This window comes from Tinamus guttatus, unplaced genomic scaffold, assembly GCF_059628265.1.
Source record: "Tinamus guttatus ecotype Peru unplaced genomic scaffold, ASM5962826v1 Tinamus_guttatus_pri_ptg000060l, whole genome shotgun sequence".
Lineage (NCBI taxonomy): Eukaryota > Metazoa > Chordata > Aves > Tinamiformes > Tinamidae > Tinamus > Tinamus guttatus.
In genome coordinates, this window is record NW_028288594.1 from 3,006,356 (window position 1) to 3,026,391 (window position 20,036).

The following is a 20,036-nucleotide window of genomic DNA, read 5'->3' on the forward strand; positions in this document are numbered from 1 at the left end:
AAACCCAAATGAGCATTTTTGGAACCATTTATCCTCTATGGAGTCATTTGCCTTACAGGATTCCTATTAGTGGAACTCTTTTTATCTTCAATACATACTGTTTTCTACAAAGTTTCAAGCAATTGCTTCTGTCAATATTTTTTCAGGGTTTGTTGGTCTCAGGAAACAGAGGCATCACAGCACACACACGAGTGTTATTGGTATGTCCATTAGGATAAATAAATGTGCTTTACATCTCTACTTAAATAGTGCTGTGCTGAGTGAGCCTGCCAGTACAGTGCATCAGAGCACTAAGGTAAAAATAGAGACCACAGCAGTATTGCTACCTTGTCCTTTCCTGCAGCGGTGTCTGTGCAAGCGCTGGCAAGGCAGGAGCATGAGAAATGGTGCGGGTGCTGCTGCATCGCCAGCCAAGCCCATACAGGCAGACAAAAGGGTTTGGAGGAACCAGCCACCAGCAGCATGAAAGAGGTACAGTTACCAACTCTGGACACCTCTAATTAGAGAGATTTGGAGCAGGTATGAGGGGCACTGCTAATGTTGCTGAAATATATCGGAATAGGAAGGATGAGTTGGAAAAATAGCAGTCTTGGTGCTACTCTGTGTCCCCTTGGGGATGGGTGACCACGTGGTGCAGGGGATGCTGCTGAGCTAGGGCAAGCGGAAGGCACACGACGTCCGCTGGTGAACAGACAGAGAAGCTGGGGCATTAAGTCCCCCTTTCAAAGCTACTCTTGGCCTTAATGAATTTTCAGTGTGTGGACTTGGCACCGTATGGCTGCTCGTGAGCACTGACCCTTCGAGAGGGAAGTTTTGGCTTTTGCCAAAACCTGCTTGGTGAGGTCCTCTCATCCCACCTGTGAGAAGAGTAGTGTTTTACAGGGCTACTGTATGGTGTTAATGGAACCAAAATCAGAAGACTCATTTTTGAAATGTAGGTGTAAGGCATAATAGCATATACAGTTTTCCTTTTAATAGCATAGCTAGGAAAGCTCATGCTTTATGGAATACTTCATTAAAATGAAAAGGGCATCAATATTATTTTTCTAAATAAATACGTATTTGAGTTTCATCTAACAATATCCTTGTAAAAATAATCACAAAAACATATATGAGCCAGAACCAAACCACTCCTTGTTTACCTGAATTAGAAAAAGGATGATTAATGATAATGAACATGTTACATTACTCATTTGTCAAAAAAGATCAATAATGTTAAACACCCCAGGAAAGTCACAAAGCTGCCCCCAATACTGTGTCAGTTTTGTGACCAAGCCTGGGAGGCAGTGCTGGTTTAAGGGGCCACCCCTCCCCACACTGTGCGATCTGCCTCCCCCGGGCCCTGCCGAGCTCTGGGCTCTGCAGCTGGGCTGCTTTAACACTCAGGGCTGGGGAGTGACCTGTGTTAATGGGAGAAAAAAATATCGAAAATAAGGGTGACAAAGTTTTTGCATTCTTGGGTTATTTTGCAATTCAGATGACTTCGCAGGAGCGGGTGTAGCGACGCCAAGGCAGATCGCTGCGGCGCAGGGAGCGGCTGCTGTGGACACCCTCACTTGTCCTGAGAGCAGTTTTTCTCCTGTGTTTTTTTGTGTTTTTGTCTGACTCGGTGTGGACTCGTGCAGGCAGCAGCCACCGAGGAGCAATTAGTGCTCACGAAGGGAGGGCTCGCATAGTCGGATCGAGTCATCACTCCATGCTCGAGTCAGCACTGCGGCTGGCTCATCTCATGAGCGGAGACTTCATTTCTCCATCAAAAGTCTTGAGATGATGGGAAACGGTGGTACCATGGAGCCCATGCAGTAGTTTAGAAACAAGTAACACAAAAACAAGTAACTTGTGACATGTGATTTGATGGAAACCCTTTCTGGCGTTACATGAACACATGCTCTGCAGGTTCAGGGATTGCTTTATTCTGGATAGAGGAGTGGGGTGCAACCCTTCACGTATCTTCCTGATTTTGTACTGATTCCCCCTCTGATCTGGGGTATTTGCACCAAGTTGAGTGCCTTGATATTTACACACCTTGGAGAGAAATTGCAGGTTTTAATTAGTATTTATAAAATGTTTTGGGACAAAACTGTGATATGTTATTCAGTAATGTTTATGACTGTGAGGGAGGTGCCGACGTGTGCATGTTGCGGTGAATGCGCTCATTTGTGCTTCATTATCTGTTACTGTTGTTATCTGTTTACATTGATTATTTAGACTTTTTTTTTGTTTGTTTCATTTTCAACAAGTTTTATCAAAGATGTTTTGATGTTTCACAACCTTGGCTTTAAGGTGGATTGCAGTGCATTCCTATGTGGAAAACATTTAATCATAAGGAGGGAGTAGATGACTGACACTCTGAATTAGAGGCCTGCATGCTATTTACAAGGATTTTTGGTCCATATGCACAAGAACACACCCATATCAGACCCCTGGATCAAGGGCATATGCGGAGAAGGGGTCTGAGTTCTCACTTGTGGTCTGAGATGAGTGTGCCTGGAAAATGTCATCAAAAATGTTTCATACTGAGTGAAACCCTAACCCTGCACATCAGAAAACTGGGAATTGGGATGCACAGGAGCCCAGTGCTGGGCAGGAAAGGCCAACAAGCACTTCTGATGCAGCCTTGTTCAGCTAATCCCTATGAACAGCACCCAGCAGACTGGAACAGACCCAAAATTGTGGCTATGCTCCCAGAGGAAGAATTCGCTGGTAGGAGAGTGTCTCCTGGCTGAGCATTTAGACTCTGAAGAGTGGGATATCCCATGGCGGAAAATGTATAGAGCAAACCCTCCTCGAGGTGGCAAAAAGGAGCTGCTAGAAGGAAATCTGAGGGAGGAAAGCCCCCCGGTTCAGGGAAGCTGTGCAAAGACGAGGTAAGAGGGAAAGAGGGCCTTGCTTTGCACCAGGCTGTAGGTGGTGACGCCTTCGGTTGTACTGAGACAACAAACACTGTGGAAAGAAAAGAGAAAACAGTGTTGAAGTGCAAGGGTGCAAATGCAAACCTTCTATCTGATGAGGTGATGATGATACAGGAACACACAGGAAAGCGCTGGATAGGGCGGGTGGACTCGAATCAGTGCTCTCAGGAACTGCAGTGCAATAATCTCTTCCTGGACAATACATATCCCTGTACTTAAAATACACAAAGCCTGTAGCAGTATTACTGTTGCAAACTAGAACAGAAAGTAAGTACTTTTGTTACCAGGAATTAGATCAGCTACATGATTTTGACAGAGCTTTAACTGAATGGTTGACCTGTATTAAAAAAAAAAAGAGTGGTGTTGACCACAAGATGTATTTGAACTTAAGCTCAATTTCTAATATATTAAGTCCAATGATTATGAATTTGTTCAAATGTAAATTTCTTCATATGTAAATATGCAAGATGTACCCATATTTTTTCCTGAAATACAATTATAAATCTCTATCTCGGGTTTATAAAACATACAAACCTAAATGATTAACAGTGGTTTGAAATAGAACTGACATTGGTTAATTAGAATAGGAATGCACTATGTTTTAAGACCGGAACTAAATTGTTGTACAAGGAGCTAATTCATTATATGGAAGAAAGGAATAATTGCTGAGGACAGCAGCCAGTACGGCAAGGTCTGTTGTAATCTATTTTCTCTTTCTTTCCCGTCTCCAAGGTTTCACTTTTCCATGTGACCCTAAAGAGTGGACATGAAAGGCATGTATTTGCTTGAAAGGTGAGAAATAAAATATATGTCTTGACTTTAAGTGGTTCTACACAACACTGGCTCTTGAGTCAGATTCTGTTGCCTGTCTACATATGGTACTCTCTCAGTTCCTCTGCTATTGTGTTCAATGTCACTTTTGCTGAAGGGAAGTGGCTGAAATGTCACTTTAACCAAACATCTTGAGATTTTGGAGGCAGGACTGAACCTGAAAAGAGATTGATTCTCATGGGAAAACCCTGCCGTTAGACAGGGAGATGTAAATCACAGCTGGCTTCCAAAAATTGAGAAAACTTTTTTTTTTTTTTTTTTTTCCCAAAATTGGGTAGACATCTGAGCCAAGTTTTGAAAGGAAAAAGAATCCAGCTGTACCAGGACATTTGGTTGCATGGGTAACCAGAGCTGCTACAGGAGAAATTTTCCTGCTCATAGCAGTCAAGAGGGTAAAGCTGCCATGTGCTTTCTTTATACCAACACCTTTCTAAGGTGTTCTTCATTTCTCTCAGTCTGTGCCAGTATTACATAGCAATTATTATTATCCCTCAGTTTAAGCTTCTAATTAGTTTTTGTTTCCTCTGTACAAATTTTCCCGCATGCAGAAAGGGAACCATTTTGCATATCTTTTAATAGGACTAATGCCGAACTGCAGTCACTGAAGACAACCACCATTCCCACTAGGATTTGCCTGCAGAAATGAATCCGCCTCTAATAAGACTGACTGCCACTTCATATGGTTTCAGTGAGCTGGAAGCAAGGCTGCTCTCCGGGAAGAGCGCTGCTGCTCTGCATTTAGGGAGTGGGTTACAAAATCTGTGGGGACTTGGAAGATGGAGATGATTTAGAAACCTAGCACTCAACAGGAGAAGAGAGATGCAGAAGACTAAACTGTGTTAGATGGGTGGGGATGTCCACTGATGATGTTGGAGTCTGCACCTATGTGGCCTCTCCCAGGAGCACAGTGACCAGTGCCTGCAGCCTGCCAGCTGAGTGGAGGACACCAGACTGTACGAAAGACAGTGTGACCAGTGCCTGTGCCTTCTCTTGGCCTGCTCTGCTTTAGATTATAGCTCTTCTACACCTTGCACACTTAAAGCAGTCATTACTCTTTTTCTTATCTCCAAGCAATATCGTTCTGCATTTTATATGGTAAAGTCAGTATACTCTACTACTATTTATTTCAAGAACTTTTTTTGAACCTTTTAATTTCGAAGACCAGAAATCCTTTTCAGATAGTACAGATAGTAGTTCATTCTTGTTTAAAAGCCTACCTGTATGGATGCTGATCTGATCCAAGGTATCTTGTTCTTGCATCAGTTTCTGGATCTTCCTTCAGAGCTTTTTTTTTTCTAGAACTTTTTTTTTTTTTTTCCTTCTCTTACTGGGAGTCATTGGCTTTAACAGAATGTTTTATTATCATGAAGAATCATTTGAATATTCTCTTTCTTTCAGGTTTTGGGAAGTTTTATTTTTTCATTCAAAAGATGCTGGACAGATTTGCGAATAAGCAGCTGTTAGAGAGTATGTGAAAGTGCACTAACATCATCTGATGCCCATCGAACCAGAGAGAGATCTTCCCTGTGTCTCATCCTAGGAACACAGGCCTACAGGTGGGTGTCCTCTGCCTTGGTGGTAGTTTCAGTAAGCACATTTAGAAGAAAGTAGTTTTCTCCCATCTATTCAAGCCTTCTTAATTAACTGAAAATATTTTTTCCCATTATTTTAGCGCACTGGTAGCAGTTTCTACTCACCTACCCATACACACAAACCCATATATTTATATACATACGTGCAGAAAGAAGTAACAGCATTAAAACATTTCATTAAACAATTAAATGATCCTGAGGAAGCAGTCACCTGCTACTGTATTCTGACAGTTTCAGCTGTCTAATAAACTTGAGTTATTATGACTGATCTCTACCGCTTTAAGCCATATGCCGTATCCAGCATCTGATGTTTTGAACTTATAACTTCCTGTATTGAATACTTACCCTTTAATCTTTTTTTTTTTTTCCCCACTAGGAAAATATCTCCAATGTGAAAAGTAGTTACAAGTGTAATGTTTGCGCCTTGTGCCATCCTTGATATCTGTTACTTTTCTCTAAAGTGGGTGAACGAAACTGGTCCCAATTTGCATATATGTAGAAACTGGAGCCTAGAGGCTGCATCACCTTAGGTCGGCTGCTTGCAGTAGTTGCTCTGGGAGAACTGCAACTCTAGTCATTAAGGTAATCTTAGCCAAATCTGCAGGTAGTTGCCTAAAGTCACTGAGTGCTATCGCTGCTGGTGACGTGACTGCTGGAGCAGGTAGTCTGGCTGCAAGGTCTCCTTAGGACGTTCCTGCTTTCCCTTGGTTGTTTCTTCCGATCCCTTCAAGGAGGTTCGTCACCCACTGATTTCCTCTGGTGGAACAATTTGTGGGGCTGCTCTTAAACTGGCCACTGAAACGGGCCAAGCAGAAGATCGGTGGTTTTCCCCAGGCCATTTTCATGCTCTGATTTCCTGCATGGCTCCATAGGCAACTGATGGAAGGGGGCAGCAAGCTGCGTTTCAGGGTGTGAATGAGCCACTGCGGGTAGGGGTGGGAACTTCCTGCCCACCAGGGAAAATGGCTCTCCTACTGAAGCAAACATATTATTAGGCAAAGGCTGAATAAAAATAAAATATGGAGGTCAGGATCTTTGCTACTATTAAATGATCATGATAATTGCTTTATCTGTGCCTTGCTGTCTAAGCCTGTGCCTAACTTTCCTGGGGATCTACTCAGTAGTCACCGTTTTGCTCACTCTTCTGGTTACAATGCTTGTATATACACTAGTAGTTACTCAGATGATTTAGTTTCCTTCCCGTTGAAGGAGTGACGGTAGGAGAGGAGGAGGTAATAGTGGATTTGATCTTTAAATTGAACTCTGCAGTATAAGAGATGTTGCAATGCTTGGTTGATAGCAGAGCCTGAAGTGCAGGACAACAACTCACTCTTTGCCCCTGAAATGTTATTAGCCTTCTTTACTCCTCCTTCCAAAATAAAACACAAAATAAATAAAGCTTCCAGCATCAGTAAACTTGCTGCTGTTTGAACTGGCAGGAAGCCAACTCATTTGGACTGTTCTCCCTGCTGGTATAAAACACCCAAGCAAGCAGCAGAAAAAAAGGAGTGGAGGTCCCTACATGTAAAACAGCGCCTTGCCAAGTCTCTGATTTGAGCAATATAACAGGAAATCTGGAAATGTTTGTTTAAAAACAAGCCATCTTTCTCTGTCTGTCTTTTATAACCCTTTTCTTTTTTAAGCATTTAGCACTGCTCCTTCAGAATGTGTAAAAAAACAAAATCCCATGGATAGCCCATTCCTCAAATGAAATTTTATTTGGGGTTCAGAAAAATAGGGAGAAAAAATGCATACATCGATGCAATATTTTTCTAGTGTTTTAGTTGCTTTCATAGAGGATAGTAGCATATGAGCTTTTATTTTTTTTTTGTTTTTCAAAGGGTATTTTCTGAATACCCTTTCTTTATGTGGGGATTGTTGATAACCTTAACAATTAAAACCATTCGATGCAAGTTGTGAAAATGTATACCGAGGAGATTTGCCCAGTGTCAGCTATCCTGAGACTTGAACCCAGGTTGCTGTCTGTACATTTCAGCCTGTGTTTCTGGATTTACACAGGTGAAATGTTGACCTAGAAGAATATGGAACAAACCACTACAGCTTTAAGCTGTGGAGGTTTATAAAAAAAAAAAAAAAGGCAGAAACAAAGGCAAGCAGATGGCTAAAGATGAAGGTCACATCAGATTGAGAAGTTTGTCAAAATGTGATGACATAGGTAATCTGTAAACTGTTATTGCACCTAGCTGGAGGTGCTGAAAAACATTTTGAAATTACAAAAAACACTAGAGTCACCAGCACACAGGCAGGAATGATAGCCTGGAGTGGTTCTGCTCTATGGATGAATGCCAGATGTGGAAAGCGACATATCTGGAATTAATGATATTAAACATGCTTTTCTTTTATGCTCAATAATAACTCTATTATGATTGATACAAACCGCAGACACTTTATCTAGTACAAATGGAATCGTCTGTCATTGACTATATTAAATCATCAATTTCTGCATGATGAGGATCGTTTAGGGTAACTAATCATCTGTCTCGTTCTGAAGTCTTTAAGGCTGATCAGATAACGTTTTGAATACTGCCTGAGCAACCATGACAATCTAACCCTTCCATGTAAGGATTGAGAGGGGCCCATTATGCCGTCAAAGCCTGTGGAAATATCACAGCTCTTTCTCTACATAATACCCTGCTGTAAATAAATCACTCTCCACCGCAAACTTTATTGATCACAAGCACTTCCATGCTTGTGTCTAGTGAAGTCTCTACAGAATAAAATGCTGCTTTATATTTTGTCTTGTCAAAATATTAAACGGCTCTGTCAAGCGGAGTCAGGCTAGCAGTGATGGTGTAATTCTGCTGTAGCCCTTCTCATTCCCTCTTTCTATCTCAGCTGCCAAGCTTACAAAGCAGGATTTTTTTTTTTTAACTTTCCAATTATAGTCTCGTAAGATTATGAAGCCTTAAGATAAAGTGTCCTAATTTAGAGTGGTAGAGTACTGAACCACTAGACAAGAGCCTGCTAGATAAAACATTTCTCACAAGAAAAAGATAACCTGGCTTATTTATATACACAACATTAATGGGCAATAGGAGATAGCCTAGAATATCTCTATTATTTTACCAAGCGAGATAGGGAGAAAATATTAATTCAGGCTCAAAGTGTTTATTATTCACAGACAAAAACTATCCCTTAATTATGAGACAAATGTACCAAAGGAGGAAACTGAGAAACTCTGGGTTAGCACAATGCATTTTCATACCATATCATTAGTTTGTAATTCTGCAAATATGATAATGTGTTTGTGGTGATACACAAGCCCCATCACGGTTGAAGGGGGAGAAGGTGGCTGTCTTTGCTGCAGAGCACAGTGCGTTTGCCATCGGAGCCTCTCGCTGTGACAGTCCTTAGGCACACGGAGCCAAGCGCTGCCCGTTTTCAACACCCTGGAACTCAACTGAGAGCAAACCTGGGCTCTTGCAGAGCTGTGCTGAGTGCAGGGCAAGCTGTAAGGAGGTCTAGGGCCATCCTTAGGTGGAAGCCGGAGCACTTTCAGGGCTGCTCTAATTTGTAATAGTATTCACCATCCCGGGGCTGCAGCAGCTTCAGCTCTGTCATGCATTCCCATGTGCTTCTTACTCCAGGAAAGGCAGAATAAGAGCCAAGAGTGGTGGCGTGAAGCTCTAACCTGTGCTCAAAATAAGGCTGAAATATAGAAACAGGGAGCTGACAGTGACTTTCCTGACTTCTGTGCTTCTCTGGGAATCAGGGAAAAAATGGTCTCAAAAATCACCATGTTTTATTCCCTTCCCTATTTGATTTTCATGCAGGCAGAGTTTCTGTTCAGGAAGTATAAACGCAGAGTTCACAGTCAACGTTATTTCTTTAGGTCTTTTTTTGTGACAAATCAAAATCCATATTAGGTGAAAGAGAGAGCTGCAGAGAGACCATCCGCAGAGGAGGATGGGCAATTGCGAAAAGAGGTCGAGAGCAGAATAGGAAAGAAGGAGAGGCAGAGCCGAAGGTCGGGGAGAGGACAGAGGCCATGAGTAGGAGGTGGACCCACTCATCCCATACGTGAGCTCCTTTCACGGAGGCAGCAGGGAGTAATCTTACTGAAAAGCACCTACCGCAATAAAGTCCTGACTCTGCTTGTGCCTTATAGACACAACTGAAACGGAGATATTCAGTCTCAAACAGAAAGCAGGCAAGTGAAGTTACTGATGTGATGGGCACTTGACAGGGTGAGCTCATGACTAGCAGAGGGCTTTTTGGCCTAGGGAGCAGCATGCGCGTCACGGGGTTCCCCAGCCCACACGTGCGATCACTGCCAACAAGTCCTTCATGTGATTATGATCAGAGAAATTTACTTTTAAATTGATCTTAGCCAATAGGTATTCCAGCAATCTAATTGCCTTGGGCAATATCTGAGTCAAGGTGTCCTGCAGGACTTTCTGAAAGTCCTAAAATATCCTTATCCTTGCTTAACCCTACTCTTGCCATCTGCGAGGATCTCGTATGAGATTTCAGTAACCTGACCTCATCTTTTGCTTCTTTATTATAATTACTGTTGTCCAATTAGGGGAAAAAGTCACAAGACTCCTACACCTGTAATGACAATAATTAATGACAGGAACACTGGTTATGAAGAAGCAGTTGCTTATTAAAGCTTTTGATAATTTTTTGAATAACAAAAATCTTTCTAAAAAATAAAGTTTTTTAATGAAACACAAACAGAGGAAGCTGTGAAAGTCAGTAATTTCCTCATTAGCAACCATTATCGGTCTGAACTAAGGGAATAAAAGTGAAGGGGATCAGTAGCTGAAATCTCTACCTGCTCCCAGTGCTTTGATCTTCTAAAGAAATAGTATTTTTCCTTCTTTAAGGCTTTTGTCCTTGGAAGCCAAAAGGTTCTGCCACTTATCTCTTCACTAAATGTGTTTGTAGAGTTTTTTATAGCTTTAAAAACTGCTTCATTTTGCTTTTTTTGGTCAATATCAAGGATTTTTTTTGTTGGTTTATTCTCTTAATGTAGAGCCTCATTAATGAACTTATGGAAGGAAAAGAGATCCCAGTCGATACAGCACCCAAAGCACACTGAGATTAATCTAATGCCTTCTCCTTTCTTGCTGTAACAGCAATTCTCTCAAGCATGTGATCCAAGTTGAGCAAAAATGTCAAAAAAACAAACAAACGAAAAACCCAAACAACCAACCTTCCTCAATGAACCTGCAAGATTCAGCAAATACTCAGCCTTCAGGTGAGAAACGAAATGCTAGATCATTTCTATACTTTTTATGTTCACATTTATATTACATTTATGTTCTTAAAAACTGTCCTCTTGTGGGATGTCATTGCTACTTCTCTCTGGCCTCTGTACTAGGTTTTGAGCCAACTATGGTCTTTCTGTGAATTTTCTCTTGAGGTTGATTTAAAAAGGGAGAGACTTGAAAATCAGAATAGATGGAAGTTATGGAGAAAGAAAACACTACCATAACTAATATAGGGTTTTATTTATTTTCAGATAATCTGATATCGTCCTAGGTCAGAGCTACAAATGCATAGCAAGGGACATAATAGGAAAGTTACAGCAATATTTTCAATATGTGAAAAATGATATATTTTTAGATACATATAAAAATCAGTAATAAGCTCTAGAGTTGTTTCATCAAATGCGAACAGCAGTTGGCTTTTTCTTTATGCAAAAGGAGTCAATGTAGTAAAAAAACCTGTGTGACCATCTTCAAGTTTGAACTAAGCTATTTTGCTCTGAGAGATTGGAAGGGAAAAAAAAAAAAAAAGGCATAGCTCAAACCAGGTAATGATTAGTGACAAGATCATTCTTAGCTACACCAGAGATTACCCTGATCTCAAAGGAGATGTTTTCATGTCTGAACCCTTTTAGCATCAACCTCCTTGAATAAGACAAACAGCTACTTTACTTAAAACATGCTTTCACGGAGCAGTCTGAGAGCCTTTAGCTTTTCATTGCTTTTGTGTGCATGGTTAGTAGCAGGAGGGAAGGAGGGCGGGGGAGGGAGAGAGAGAGAACAGATCCCCCAAGAGTGGTGTGGTTTGGTCAAAAGCGCTAAACCTTGAAAATCTTTGCATACTAACATCTGAAACAGGTGGTTCTCGGGCTCATTTTGTGAGCATAAGTTGCTGTGTGTCGACCTTATGCTCCTGAGCCTTCTCAGATGTGTAGCCAGGAGGGAGCCGTCTGGCTGTGTGTGATTTTTATATATCTTTCAGCTAAATCAGAGGTCCTAATGCAAAATGCACTCAGGGACAGCAGGGGGAATTGTGACACTCCCTATAGGACTTTTCAGGCATAAACCAATAAATAGATTATACTGATCTGTATAGTTTTTTCATCTGTGACCGTTAAAATGTGGGTAAAGTCTTGATTTTATTATTTAATAATAATCTTCATTTAATCAGCAATCCAAGCATAATTCACTGGAAATCTCATAGACTACCGTGAATAAAGTTTTGCAGTACTGCTTGCTAAAGGCTGGGAACAAGCAGGTATCTAAAAGAAGAAAATGGAACGTACATCAACATAGTGCAAAAAAACTGGAGATATAAACAGAGAGGGGGACAAGTAGAAATAGCAACAGCAACAGGAGAACACAAGCAAAGGAAAACGGCATGTATGGAGCAGTGAGAATCAGCACTGTCCCCTTTTCCACAGAGCAGCGATGTTGCTCACCTTGCTATGGATCCATCCAGGTGGGTGCTCATACCTGACCATGGATATGTTTAATCAAGGATGCCTGTTTTGGGGTATATGGCCAGGCAGAAAGAGTAAGAGCTTCCTTTATAAACCTGTGCATGTCTAAAGGAGTTCTGACCATGCAAACTTGCATTTTTCATTCACAATATTTTTATCTGCTCTTTTTACCAGTAAACACCTACAGAGTAAACACCAGAGTTTTTTTCTGTTGTACCCTTCCAGTCTGTTTTGTGTCTTTGGAAATGCTTTGAATTCAGAAAAAAACAACTACTACAACAAATTACTTCAACATTAAAAATGAGTTTTTTAAACATTGACTTTCAGGAGTTTAAAAATTATGATTTCTCAAAATAATATTAACTCATTGGCAGCTGGAAAAACACAAATGCACAAAAATGAATAGCTTGTAGGGAATAAGTGGCCATGAGCCCATGGTTCTGCTTTGGTGGTACATTTATGTCTCGCATTGACTCAGAAGACCTGTAGGCAAAATTTGGCCTGTTATCTGAGAAAGTGGAAGTAGACCATTTATTGCAGTTAGAGCCTCAAAAACAGATCCACAATTATCAAATAACAGAATCTGTTAGTTCTGCTGCCTTTAGTAAAACAACAGATCTCCATGGAAATAGGATTACAGGGGAAACCATATTAGATTAGGGCCCATCTAGCTCAATTTCCTGTCTCTTGACAGTAGCCAATTCAGAGGAGGGTGAAAGAAATGGAGTCCTGAATGTATGTATGGTTTTCTCTAAACATATGGAATCTAGCTATAAAATTCTCCTGCTTTTTTTCCCAATTCCTTCTCCTGTTCACTTTCCTCTTGAATATCTCTTGGCCTTTTCTCTCCTAAGCTGTGATGTTTTCTGAATTTTGGGCTTAACTGGGGAAGTTGCTGAATGTTTGAACTATATCCAGAGTTACATGGGACTGTAATAACTAGGTGTTGAATGTAGAAACACAGTAGAATCATAGAATCATAGAATGCTTAGGGTTGGAAGGGACCTCTAGAGATCATCTAGTCCAACCCCCCTGCATACGCAGGGACACCTAGAGCACGTGGCACAGGACTGCATCCAAGCGGGTTTTGAAGATCTCCAGAGAAGGAGACTCTACAACCTCTCTGGGCAGCCTGTTCCAGTGCTCTGTCACCCTCACTGTTAAGAAATTAACAGTAGTTCTGTTACTGTTCTGTAACAGTAGTTCTCCAAGTGTGATTTTTTGGGGGGTTTTAGATTTATCTGCCCACCTGGAGTGCTGTTGTGGCTAGAACGCCCAACACACACCCATAGTGTTGCCACTGTGGGTCTGTAGACCAGTAGTGAACAACATCTCACAAGAACATCTACTGCAAATAGAGTCAATAATCTTTCTACAAAGTAAAACCATGATCCACAAATAATCTAATACTCTAGAGAGCAGATAGGTGCTATCTACCCTGGGTATGGAAGACCATGCAACATTTCCTGGATGTATCAGTCTAATGCTGCTTCATGAGCCAGACCTCAAGCACTGCAGAAAGAAAAGCAAACATAACATAGCTACAAACATAAGTCCTTTCTATAGCCAGGCCCTGATCCTTGGTTGTGACTGATGGTCATGAACTAGCTGGTATGAAGTGCCTGTGAGAAGGTAACTATCCACAGATGCTGCTTGCCTCGTCTTTGGATCACATTCAGTGAACCAAAAACTCCCACTGCTTGGCCATTCTGGAAAAACCTACTTCATTCCCTCCAGGACATGCACCTTGTATTGCAGAACAAGATGTAGTAGACTTTGCCTGAATATTTTACTATAGATACGGTATATTTTACCAAAATTTCCTTTTCTTTATAGAAAACCACATGAAACAACAAACTTTGGCTATCTGTAATATGAAAAAATAGTGAATCTTACTTTAGGGCACCCTTTCGCTTTTGGGATTTCTCCCTCTCCCTCTCCTGGCAGAAGCTCTTCTTATGGGCTTGTATAGCACACATTTGAACCGGAGCATATGCGAGGGCTGCCCTCTGTGCTTGCCTTGCAGCCTCCTTCACCCAGCGGTTTAACACAGAGCGCGAGACCACAATGCACATACTGGGAGTGCAAGTGCAACTTCCCTGCCCAGGCAGGGTACTGATTAATTGTGCGCCACAGGACATCTCCTATGCTGCCAAAAAGTGTTGTTGGAGTAGCTATAAAACAGTAAGTTGAAGAGTTAGTGACAAATCAGTATTACCTTCTGGGCTCAGGCTGAGGAGAAAGGGCAGTCCCTTATGGATTTTGTTTTGTTTCGCTAAATAAAACCTCTAGATACAAAAGGTAATGTGTTGTCTTATCAAAGTATGTTTCTTTTTTGATAAAAAATAAATTAATGCTATCTATAGCTAATGATTTAAAGGTAAGTCATTAAAGAAACAAATTATAATTCTAGGCTTCCGAAGACTTATTTGGATTATAATGAATTAAAACATAATAAAAAATAACCTGATTAAGGCTATTAAGAAGTTATAGTTTCTTTAAGCCATACCTCTCTTGAAAAGGGCTCAAAGGAGGAGTGGCTGTCAGCTGAGAGGTTTACATTTTGGGTAAAAGCATGAAAAAAAAGCCACAATACTTTCACACCAAAGGATAAGGGAAAGGTTTACTGACACTAAATGTGCTGAGAAGTCTTTTTATATATTTTTTTTTCTTCTGTGCACCTCCAGCTTGAAATTGCCCAGTTTATGAATGAAATAGGGAAAAATTGCTGAGATTTCTTAATGTCTTCAGGTGTGTGAATATTAGCAGGTGTTTGTCATGGAGGTTATTAGTACATAAGCAATCAGGGGATTTTAAACTGAGAAACAAGGAGCTGGTTATTGTCTGTCGGGCTTCTCAGGATGTGTTGTATCTTGCTGAAGCAAGGGGAAATTCATGTGAGAGTCCACTAAACCCATGCATACAGGGAGCTGATATCCTCTTGTACCTCATTCATTTATCAGACCTTGTCAAGTAAACTAAGTTAACCCAGTCTGGCAGCAGTTTCCAGGAGGCTACAGCCATGTGAACCTGGAACTTTGCCGACAAGAACTTGCTGCTAAGGAGTCATGTGCTGCTCCAGCTGCCATGTGAGGCTCCCAACTGCAGGCAGCCCTGGCTGGGGGCTGGACAGGTCTTGCCTGCAGGGCTTGCCTGCTTTTCTAATGAAGACTCCATTGGCCAGACCTCCAAGGGTTGAGGTAAGGTGTTTTTTTCTCATCTAAAGCTTTACAACGTTTTGTAGGAAAGCTGTCTAAGATTTCCAGCATGTGTTTTGGCTGATGCCACGATGCATGGTGACCCCAATGATCAGCTCTAGGGACATTCCTGAAATATTTTCAGTGGGTGATTAGCTTCTTTACACTTACAAATATCTCAGATAAAATGTTGGAGAACTTAGATGTTTACTAGACACCCCTAAACCAGTCCTTTTCTGCTTGTATGTTTTTGCATTTCCTATTGGAGGCCACCAATGAGCATTTTTTTTACAGATGGTTTCTAAGACCCTTGGGGGAGGGATGCAAACATAAACTGGGCCATTCTTTGGCTTCACTTTCTGGCTTTTTTCTTTTGTGGCTGGTCAGCACTGTGGCTGTTCTCCCTCCCTTACAGCTGTGCCTGGCAAAGTTTGCTGAAGCTGAAGGGTGAGCACAGATTGTGCCTCTTCCTTGACACTCACTGCATTGTTCCCAGCTGGAATATCAGGCTATATTTCAGAATGTTTTTGATGCTGCTTTTTAAATATGCTTCAAAATGCCTCACTACCTTTTGCCAGCAGTAGTAGTGTGAGATAGTTAGGTAGGAGATAGAAGCTATAGCAGAAGAGATGATCGGTGCCTCCAACTTAAAAGCAATACCTCATACCTTATGCACTGTAAGTAAATCATTCACAAATGTGTTTGGCCAGTTGTGCAACATCTCATGCGAAGGAGAAAAATTACCTTCTGACTCCCCCAGGCTGTCATTTTATGCCCTAATGTATGAGAAAACTTCAGTGCTATTTGCTTAAAGAATCCTTCTTCATTTTTATTTTTATTTTTATTTTTTTCCTCTCTCCTGTTTTAATCTATTGAAATTAAATGTCCTCTGGGTGCCCAGCAGCTGAAGGGTGCACTAACTTACCTGTCCTTGGTTCAGGTATTGTGTGCGTGTTCTGTGTAATTGCCTGTTTATTGAAACACCGTATGCTTTTATCTCCTGAGGGCAGCATCCAGGAATGCTACATATATGCTTTAGACATAGATACCAAAAAGACTCAGAAATGCCAAAGATAAGAGCACACTTTCTTGTAAGCGTGACAGTAACAAGTTACAAAACTTCTTCATCTTTAGCTCTCAATGGTAGCATGCTGCTCGAGCTATAGGAAAGGCTGAGCAAGGGTAGGGAGCCCTAGCGCTCCGGCTGTGCCCCTGTAACTCAGATATTTACAGCTGATATAACTAGTCCTCTCTGCTGTTGTGTTTCAGTAAAAACGGTTGCAGTAGCTGCTGTTGAGGCACCGTGTGTGACTGCTTTGGACTGATCACATAACATGTTTTATTTTAGCAGTGTTATGCACATGAATTACTAACTTAAACCATATAGTTTGTAGTTCTCGTGATAAATTAGGCTTATTAAACTAAGCCTTAAAATATGTCTCATGTGAAACTCATTCATAGGTTTCCACGTAATATTTTTTTTGACAATTAACCTGAAAGCACTGTTGGCCTAGGTTACACTGAGACAGAGGTGTGTTTCCCTTCCTATGGTGCAAATCTCCAGTCTGTGCCTGTGTGCCCGTGAGGAATGCGAATACAGAGGCAAAGCAGAAATGCCTCGTGCCTGTGGCGCTGCCCGAGCCCCTGCATGAGCTCTGCGGCACTGCTGGGCTAGCGTGGGCAGAGAGGGGCCGCGCTCTCACACCGTGTCTGGGCTGTTAATCGTTTTGTTTCTCTCTTGCCAAGTGCAGGGCCTCTGGGATCCTCAGCATTTCTGGAGCGGGGCGCGTATTGAATGCAGCGGAGCCTGTTCTGCGCTGAGCAGGTCAGTCAGGATCCTTCTAGCGGGTGGAGCTGCCCGCCTGCTCTGGTGGCAGCGACGCACTGAGGTGACACCCTCTGTGTGGAGAGGGAAATCCTGCAGTTTGCACTTAACAGCATGTATCATGTGTACTGTAAAGATCTTTCTAGAAGAGACCAGAGGTGATCGTATGTGGACACCATACAAGGCTGTCTGTAATCAGCCTTCACGTCCACAGAGCCAGGCCTGCACGTTCGCAGTCGTGATGAATTGGAGAAGCCCTCTTGGTTTTGTTTTGCAAAAAGCACACAAAAACAAGTGTTTGAGCCAGTCTTAGCCATAGAGTGGTATTAATAAGCCCTTATTGCAGCCCAGTTGTTATACTTTAGCACCATGCTATAAAAATGCTTATTAAGAACATTTGAGAGCCTGAGCATTATGCTTGTTCATGTAGGAATGAAAACAAAACAAAAAAGCTAAAAGATTTTGTATAGGACAATGCCAAAGCTCCTTAATTCTTATATTCATGGTGCACGGATTGTTCTTTTTGTTTATACTGCATGTACAATAATGTCTTTGCTAAGGGGACCAACAAGGTCATCTGTCTGTTTTTTTGGTTTAAATTTTGTGCTGAGACCTGAATTGAGCCCATTGGCTTGTTTCACTTAGGCCAGCAAAGATGATAACTGCCTCTGTGTTCGTGTTTTTTTTTTTTTTTTTTTTCCCCCTCTTCTCCCCTCAGGGTGCTAGCGTAGACAGGACATCTGAGACCTGGAAAGTTATTTAAGAGGGAAGAGACTGAGATGATGTTGGAAATATGGTATGTCCCATTGAACATAGTCACTGTCAATAGAATGGCAAATGTTAAACTGTTTGTGTGGGTATTATTATTTTAAAGGCTTTTGAACCGTCCCTAGAAATTCCTACTAAGTATGTATTTTTTTTTTCTTTTTTTTTTTTTTTAAACTAAGATTATGATCGGAGAAATATGAGACTGATTATTAATGTTACATAACAGTGACACAACAAAATGGCATAAGGTGACATAATGATATAAAGGAAACCCGTTATTTTCTAATCTACTGGACCTTGAGTATGTCAGCCAAAAAATGAGTGAAAGAGGATAGGAATCTGTTTTTTTTAACTGAACTTCTGGGGAAAAAATATGCTGCCAGTAAATACCCCCAGGAGAAGGACGCAACACAGGATTAGAAACCCTTTAAGTGAAGGATAATGCTGAAGACAAAAAGATATTATGAACCTATAGTTAATGGGGGTGTGTATGTGTGTGGATTTCCAGGTTTCATTAGAGGGCTAGATATTGGTTCTTTTCTCCTAGATTTTGAGTAAGAAAAATGCATAAAGTATCTGTAAGTAGAAATTATACAAATATACAATATTTTAAAATATTCAAGATTGGAAAGAACAATAAGAAAGTTCAGTAAAAAAAATTAACACATTTATTTGAATAGTCAAGATAATGCCTCAGTGTTGACAAATATAACATAAGACGGAATTGTTTGAGCCACTCAAATATTTTTCTGTTGTCAGTCCAGGTAATACCTGTGCCTTGTGCTGGATGGGTCGATGAAACTCCTTGCACTGGATGGAGCAAGGGTCAAAAAAACAAACAAACTGCTGAGATGAAAAAGGACTGGGACAAAAATAATGGCAAAAATTATGTCATTAAAGAAATTAGTGGTATGTTTTTGACCTGGAGTATTATGTTCATTTCTGGTTCTCTTGTGTGTAGCCGAAGGGGATGATTAAGCATAGAGATGGGCTATGAAAATACTTAGATGCATGAAAAGATTTTTGTTTCAAGAGGGCTTGAAAAGGAAGTATTTATTTAGAAAAGTAACAAGTTAAGAATGACTGCAATGAAACTATTCATTTTTGCGATATGTAATTCTCCTCTGATGTAACTTGGTGGCCAAGCTCTCAGCAGAATGCAAACTTTAGTTTGACATGTATAACAAGATTATCTGTTTTTTAAATATATTACATAATAGTTGAAAGATTTTTGGATGGTTATAGACTTCCATGGGCCATAAGCGAATTCTAAATGAGTAAAGAGAAAACCTTTTGTATGGACAGATTATTTCATAAATGCTTACTGCAAAGTTTCTGCTACCTTCTGCTGAAATGCATCTAGTACGGGCCCCTGTCAGAGAGGGTATGTGAGGAGATGGACCACTGCTCTGATCCAGTGTGTCAATTCCTATGTTGAATCAATGGCATAGAGATGAAAGGTTCAATATCCTATTATCAGACTCTTGAACCATCCAATTCTTCTCCTCTTCCCTGTTCTGCTATTGATTAAATTAAATGCACCAAGGTAAATGGGGACAGGAAAGAAATTCCTTATCTTAGCACAGCTCTTTGTCTATGTGCTTTAACCTGCATTATAAGGAGGCAGGAACTACTGCTCCAAACTACTAAACAATCTGTAAACTGGATTTATTCACAACAGCTTATCCATGCAAAGAGGTCACTACTTGGTTATTATTTTTAATGCCATTAAACTTTTTGTTATTTTTGGACATATGAGTATGCATTTGCCACTCATTACATGCTGCAGTTCTGGGGCAAACCTAGGTACAAAGAGACTGAAGGACAAGCCCCTACCATTCATCTGTACGCATGTACCATGCCGACTGCTGTGTGTTGTGGAAAGATTCTCTGTAGATTCGCCAATCTGAGGAGATAATGAGCTTAAAGCAGTGGAACCTCTGAAAACAGTTGGCAGTTAGATAATGATGGGTATGCTACAGAATCCCGGGATCTTGGTGGTGGAGGATGAATGATGCATATAATGAAAAGAAGGCTAAAGCTGATCACCTTCTCTGTTAGTATAAACACGTAAAATGCAATTCAGTGTGATGATGGTGGTGGTGCATTGCATAATAAATTATGCCTAGATCATAAAGGCAATTTTTTATGATAGAAAAGTTTAATAGAAAATGTATGTAAATGAGTGTAACTTGCCAATTGATGCTTTTTGAC